The sequence below is a fragment of the Schistocerca gregaria genome, unplaced genomic scaffold (genome assembly GCF_023897955.1).
Source record: "Schistocerca gregaria isolate iqSchGreg1 unplaced genomic scaffold, iqSchGreg1.2 ptg000483l, whole genome shotgun sequence".
Lineage (NCBI taxonomy): Eukaryota > Metazoa > Arthropoda > Insecta > Orthoptera > Acrididae > Schistocerca > Schistocerca gregaria.
The window spans coordinates 1,317,501-1,325,000 of NW_026061892.1; the positions used below are offsets into that span (position 1 = coordinate 1,317,501).

Genomic DNA, 7,500 nt, shown 5'->3' on the forward strand with positions numbered 1-7,500 from the left:
GCTCTAGGTGCGCCTCACCTCGCAATGAGGACGAGACGCCCCGGGAGTGCGGAGGCCGCCGCCCCGTGAAGGGCGGGGAAGCCCCATCCTCCCTCGGCCCGCGCAAGGCGAGACCTTCACTTTCATTACGCCTTTAGGTTTCGTACAGCCCAATGACTCGCGCACATGTTAGACTCCTTGGTCCGTGTTTCAAGACGGGTCGTGAAATTGTCCAAAGCTGAAGCGCCGCTGACGGGAGCGATTATTCCGCCCGAGAGCATCCCGAGCCAACAGCGGCGCGGGTCCGGGGCCGGGCCAGGTAGGTCCGTCATCCGGGAAGAACCGCGCGCGCTTGCCTGGTGCCCGAGCGCCCAAAGGGGCGAATCGACTCCTCCAGATATAGCGCCGAGCAGCCAGCCAGGACACCGGGGCTCTGCCCAACAGACGCGAACCGAGGCCCGCGGAAGGACAGGCTGCGCACCCGGGCCGTAGGCCGGCACCCAGCGGGTCGCGACGTCCTACTAGGGGAGAAGTGCGGCCCACCGCACACCGGAACGGCCCCACCCCGCGGCGAGTGGAAAGGCAACCGGACACGACCCCGCCGCGGATTGCTCCGCGCGGGCGGCCGGCCCCATCTGCCGAGGGCGGGGGCCAGTGGCCGGATGGGCGTGAATCTCACCCGTTCGACCTTTCGGACTTCTCACGTTTACCCCAGAACGGTTTCACGTACTTTTGAACTCTCTCTTCAAAGTTCTTTTCAACTTTCCCTCACGGTACTTGTTCGCTATCGGTCTCGTGGTCATATTTAGTCTCAGATGGAGTTTACCACCCACTTGGAGCTGCACTCTCAAGCAACCCGACTCGAAGGAGAGGTCCCGCCGACGCTCGCACCGGCCGCTACGGGCCTGGCACCCTCTACGGGCCGTGGCCTCATTCAAGTTGGACTTGGGCTCGGCGCGAGGCGTCGGGGTAGTGGACCCTCCCAAACACCACATGCCACGACAGGCGGCAGCCTGCGGGGTTCGGTGCTGGACTCTTCCCTGTTCGCTCGCCGCTACTGGGGGAATCCTTGTTAGTTTCTTTTCCTCCGCTTAGTAATATGCTTAAATTCAGCGGGTAGTCTCGCCTGCTCTGAGGTCGTTGTACGAGGTGTCGCACGCCACACCGCCAGCCGGCTGTGCACGCTACCGAGAAAGTACCGGTATGCGAACCGCCAGGCGACGGGCGCGCATCGCACGTTTAAGGAGACGCGGCCGGCCACACAGGCGACCACGACACTCCCACGTCTCCGAAGCGGGACAAACGCCGCGCGCTTCAGTATACGTAGCCGACCCTCAGCCAGACGTGGCCCGGGAACGGAATCCATGGACCGCAATGTGCGTTCGAAACGTCGATGTTCATGTGTCCTGCAGTTCACATGTCGACGCGCAATTTGCTGCGTTCTTCATCGACCCACGAGCCGAGTGATCCACCGTCCTGGGTGATCTTTTCCTTTTCAGTCTCCCACTGTCTCTTTCAAGACAGTAGCATTTGCGGGACTGAGGCGTCTGACGGCCCCTGTTCCACTATTTTTTTTGTGTCCAACGGCCTCACAGCCGATGGGCGTCGTACGGCTCCACACCGGAGCGGACAGGCACTCGGGCGAACGTCATTCAAAACCGGCGCCAGGCGCCAGGTACCGCAGGCCAGCCGCTCCAGAGCTTCAGCGCTCGTACCACACAACAACAACAACAACACTTCCGCTAGTTTTGAGAGGCACGCGTGGTTCCGCACGCGGCGCACGGCCACTGCCGTACAGGTAGCGTGTTGCGCGACACGACACGCACATCGAAAGACATGCAGTCTAGTCGGTAATGATCCTTCCGCAGGTTCACCTACGGAAACCTTGTTACGACTTTTACTTCCTCTAAATGATCAAGTTTGGTCATCTTTCCGGTAGCATCGGCAACGACAGAGTCGATGCCGCGTACCAGTCCGAAGACCTCACTAAATCATTCAATCGGTAGTAGCGACGGGCGGTGTGTACAAAGGGCAGGGACGTAATCAACGCGAGCTTATGACTCGCGCTTACTGGGAATTCCTCGTTCATGGGGAACAATTGCAAGCCCCAATCCCTAGCACGAAGGAGGTTCAGCGGGTTACCCCGACCTTTCGGCCTAGGAAGACACGCTGATTCCTTCAGTGTAGCGCGCGTGCGGCCCAGAACATCTAAGGGCATCACAGACCTGTTATTGCTCAATCTCGTGCGGCTAGAAGCCGCCTGTCCCTCTAAGAAGAAAAGTAATCGCTGACAGCACGAAGGATGTCACGCGACTAGTTAGCAGGCTAGAGTCTCGTTCGTTATCGGAATTAACCAGACAAATCGCTCCACCAACTAAGAACGGCCATGCACCACCACCCACCGAATCAAGAAAGAGCTATCAATCTGTCAATCCTTCCGGTGTCCGGGCCTGGTGAGGTTTCCCGTGTTGAGTCAAATTAAGCCGCAGGCTCCACTCCTGGTGGTGCCCTTCCATCAATTCCTTTAAGTTTCAGCTTTGCAACCATACTTCCCCCGGAACCCAAAAGCTTTGGTTTCCCGGAGGCTGCCCGCCGAGTCATCGGAGGAACTGCGGCGGATCGCTGGCTGGCATCGTTTATGGTTAGAACTAGGGCGGTATCTGATCGCCTTCGAACCTCTAACTTTCGTTCTTGATTAATGAAAACATACTTGGCAAATGCTTTCGCTTCTGTTCGTCTTGCGACGATCCAAGAATTTCACCTCTAACGTCGCAATACGAATGCCCCCGCCTGTCCCTATTAATCATTACCTCGGGTTCCGAAAACCAACAAAATAGAACCGAGGTCCTATTCCATTATTCCATGCACACAGTATTCAAGCGGGCTTGCCTGCTTTAAGCACTCTAATTTGTTCAAAGTAAACGTGCCGGCCCACCGAGACACTCAACAAAGAGCACCCTGGTAGGATTTAAACGGGGTCCGCCTCGGGACGCGAAAGCACCCCTTCGGCTCGCCCCACCGGCAGGACGTCCCACGATACATGCCAGTTAAACACCGACGGGCGGTGAACCAACAGCGTGGGACACAAATCCAACTACGAGCTTTCTAACCGCAACAACTTTAATATACGCTATTGGAGCTGGATTACCGCGGCTGCTGGCACCAGACTTGCCCTCCAATAGATACTCGTTAAAGGATTTAAAGTGTACTCATTCCGATTACGGGGCCTCGGATGAGTCCCGTATCGTTATTTTTCGTCACTACCTCCCCGTGCCGGGAGTGGGTAATTTGCGCGCCTGCTGCCTTCCTTGGATGTGGTAGCCGTTTCTCAGGCTCCCTCTCCGGAATCGAACCCTAATTCCCCGTTACCCGTTACAACCATGGTAGGCGCAGAACCTACCATCGACAGTTGATAAGGCAGACATTTGAAAGATGCGTCGCCGGTACGAGGACCGTGCGATCAGCCCAAAGTTATTCAGAGTCACCAAGGCAAACGGACCAGACAAGCCAATCCGATTGGTTTTGATCTAATAAAAGCGTCCCTTCCATCTCTGGTCGGGACTTCGTTTGCATGTATTAGCTCTAGAATTACCACAGTTATCCAAGTAACGTGGGTACGATCTAAGGAACCATAACTGATTTAATGAGCCATTCGCGGTTTCACCTTAATGCGGCTTGTACTGAGACATGCATGGCTTAATCTTTGAGACAAGCATATGACTACTGGCAGGATCAACCAGGGAGCTGCGTCAACTAGAGCTGAGCAGCCGGCCGCCCGGGAGTGTGTCCCGGGGGCCCGCGCGAACACGCAAGCGTCCGCTCAATTATTCTGCAAACAGGAGGAGGCCGAGCTCCCCTGCACGATACACCTCGAAACCCTCTCAGGTCCCGGCGGCGCGCAGCGCCGTCCTAGGTACTTGGTCGGTTTCGAGAGAGGCGCAATCGCCCGGAGTTAGGCGAGTAGACGGTTTTAGTGAGAACACCCTTGCTCCCAACTGAGCTTGCCGCTGCCGACAGAGACCCGGGAGCGTGCTGTCGTGGCATTGCCGGCGGGAGACAACACGCGCCACCTATGGTGACCGGCAGCTCCAACGCCAGCGCCACACAAGGGCAAAGCCCCACTTGGGTGCAGAAGCGAACTCTCCCAGAACAGCGCACGCGCCAACACGTCCGCACAACTGCGATACAAACCACCTGCGAGAACCGCTGGGGCGACCGAGCAGCAGACGGCGTCGCGGCGCCGAGTGCCAGGCGGCGGCGCATCCTCAACGCACACAGTCCTCAATCAGACCAGCACACTGCAGATGTCCACCGCGCTTCGCACCGGGCTCGGCTGAACCAACTTTGGCCGCCAGGCGCCGCGTGCAGGGTGCGCCGCAGCGTAGCTGCGCCGCCTGCCGGGCCCGTCGGCTGGCGCTCCTGCCACTCGGCGCCCCCCACCAGCCGCCTGTTGCGCGTGCGCCCACGCAGCGCGCGGCCAACACGCCGGGCGGCCCCCCTTCACCGGCCGGGAACAGTCCCACCAAGCCACCGCCGCGTATCGCTTCATACCCACATGGGCCTAGTCACGTGTGTGGATGTGGCGGGTACCGCTGAAACAACCGGTTAATAGCTGTACCGATCGTCGCCATCACAGATTCACCTCCAGCGTGAACAACCGCTCAACAACGGATTTCCAGTTCATTTGCGTATCTTGGGCAGTAAACGTAGATGTCCACCTACATTTGCGAATTCAACAATTCTTGCATGCCAGGATGTCATGTGTCACGACACGCTACATCAGACCACATACACACTGCGACATGTGCAGAAGAGAACACGTGGAAGGTGGCCCGCGCACGTATGCGATGTCCCTTCCGCGATCCACTGTCAACCGGCATCTGCGGCATGTCCCAGATATGGAACGCGGTCCACCAGGGTAGCACTTTGTGTGAGGCAATACGACAAAGTCGGAATACACGCGTCACTACATCAGACGGCTCACGCTGACCTGACCTGACTCACCGCACCACCACCCCCAGCGACCCAGGGTGACATACAATGCGTTCGTACGTTCCTCCCACACGCCTCTACGGCGTACCACAGTGCAACCTAGCTGTTATTGGGAGACGAGACAAGTAGCATCGAGCACAACATATGGAAATTGAGATTCGACACCGTTGGGCACAGCCAGCGTACGGTCACACGTATCACACTACTTCACTCTGTACGTAACGACCGATGATCGGTACAGCGTGTGGGTTACGCGTACGACATCAGCGGACAATGGACACAGACCATACCACGACGTACACTGAGGGCGTCGACATCTGAATGCAACTGAACAGCTGCGAGGCTCATTTAACACTCAAACGCCAGACCGACCAGCTTGAGAGGACAGAGACACAAAGAGGGGGACAGAGGGAGGGGGGGGGCGATATAGTCCTATTGCAGTACAATTGACAGTGGATAGCGGGAATATGTGGAAAGTAAGCAACACTCGCAAGACATCTACATGAGGATAACAACGACACCAGAGATTCCGAGCAGTGAACTATGTTAGGCAAAGGGACAACGTGGGTCAGGTTAAGGGACAACGTGGGTCAGGTTAAGGGACAACGTGGGTCAGGTTAAGGGACAACGTGGGTCAGGTTAAGGGACAACGTGGGTCAGGTTAAGGGACAACGTGGGTCAGGTTAAGGGACAACGTGGGTCAGGTTAAGGGACAACGTGGGTCAGGTTAAGGGACAACGTGGGTCAGGTTAAGGGACAACGTGGGTCAGGTTAAGGGACAACGTGGGTCAGGTTAAGGGACAACGTGGGTCAGGTTAAGGGACAACGTGGGTTAGGTTAAGGGACAACGTGGGTTAGGTTAAGGGACAACGTGGGTTAGGTTAAGGGACAACGTGGGTTAGGTTAAGGGACAACGTGGGTTAGGTTAAGGGACAACGTGGGTTAGGTTAAGGGACAACGTGGGTTAGGTTAAGGGACAACGTGGGTTAGGTTAAGGGACAACGTGGGTTAGGTTAAGGGACAACGTGAGTTAGGTTAAGGGACAACGTGAGTTAGGTTAAGGGACAACGTGAGTTAGGTTAAGGGACAACGTGAGTTAGGTTAAGGGACAACTTGAGTTAGGTTAAGGGACAACTTGAGTTAGGTTAAGGGACAACTTGAGTTAGGTTAAGGGACAACTTGAGTTAGGTTAAGGGACAACTTGAGTTAGGTAAAGGGACAACTTGAGTTAGGTTAAGGGACAACTTGAGTTAGGTTAAGGGACAACTTGAGTTAGGTTAAGGGATAATGTGGTACAACCACAGTTAGGTTAAGCGATAATGTGGTACAACCACAGTTAGGTTAAGCGATAATGTGGTACAACCACAGTTAGGTTAAGCGATAATGTGGTACAACCACAGTTAGGTTAAGCGATAATGTGGTACAACCACAGTTAGGTTAAGCGATAATGTGGTACAACCACAGTTAGGTTAAGCGATAATGTGGTACAGCCACAGTTAGGTTAAGCGATAATCTGGTACAGCCACAGTTAGGTTAAGCGATAATCTGGTACAGCCACAGTTAGGTTAAGCGATAATCTGGTACAGCCACAGTTAGGTTAAGCGATAATCTGGTACAGCCACAGTTAGGTTAAGCGATAATCTGGTACAGCCACAGTTAGGTTAAGCGATAATCTGGTACAGCCACAGTTAGGTTAAGCGATAATCTGGTACAGCCACAGTTAGGTTAAGCGATAAAGTTGGTTAAATTTGGTATTGTGTGGGAAGGGGGGCAGAGAGAGGGGGGGGGGTGGATAGTGGTGGCAGTACGCGGATGCCTGAGTCACCGTCAGATACGTCACGTCGGTTCGATGCTTGTAGCAAGAGGCTGGCGGATCTGTGTCTCTCACTTCTGCAATTTTTCATGTGGTATAACACGAGGGCGGGGGGTGATATTTGGTGCCCCTCTGTGTAGGATGTGTGTTGGTTTATCTGAGCAATGGTAGTTGTCGGAGGAGTGGGGTATTGTGCTTTTATAGGTGGACCTACTGCTCTGGTTATCATAGTGTCGACGGTGCAATGTGGCAGAGAGGATGCACTCGACATTGTCGCATTCCAGATGTTTACGTATTGTGTGTCTCCGTTGCAGGCCGAGAGTGGTGCATGTTCGAGTGTGTGGCTGACGTGCGATTCACGTTGTGTGCCCAGTCTTACAGCACGTATAGGGACATTCGCATAAATCATCTATATGTGGCCTTGCATCATTTACTAAGCAGTGCCGTGAGACGACCGAACTATTAGGAAAGTACTGATGTACCGCATAATGTTTACCTTCCACCACACGGCGAGTATCGACTCTGCCCAGCGTTGCCACCGCAGGCAGCGGTCACCGTCACCATTGTGCGGCGGAACGGAACATCTATATCCTCAGAGGGGCACTCTTTGCCGCCGGGCGTCAGGTCTCGCGGCCTGCCGGCCAGCGCCCATGACGAACTTACTGCATGTATAGGGACAGCGGGAATTTGGCATACTTGATATAACTCTTCATGAG

General features: G+C 55.3%; 3 non-coding genes across 3 annotated transcripts in view; all 3 read right to left on the minus strand.

Annotated features, from left to right (window-relative positions):
• Positions 1-1,119, minus strand: part of LOC126313560 (large subunit ribosomal RNA) — a 4,222-nt gene extending 3,103 nt beyond the window's left edge. Inside the window, exon 1 of the ribosomal RNA XR_007555241.1 lies at positions 1-1,119. This exon is cut by the window's left edge and continues 3,103 nt beyond it. This is a non-coding gene — a ribosomal RNA (large subunit ribosomal RNA).
• A 188-nt stretch (positions 1,120-1,307) lies between these two features.
• Positions 1,308-1,462, minus strand: LOC126313617 (5.8S ribosomal RNA). The gene has a single exon (XR_007555272.1). It is a non-coding gene; the product is annotated as a 5.8S ribosomal RNA (ribosomal RNA).
• Positions 1,463-1,830: 368 nt separating this feature from the next.
• LOC126313530 (small subunit ribosomal RNA) lies at positions 1,831-3,722 on the minus strand. The gene has a single exon (XR_007555215.1). It is a non-coding gene; the product is annotated as a small subunit ribosomal RNA (ribosomal RNA).
• Positions 3,723-7,500: the final 3,778 nt, after the last annotated feature.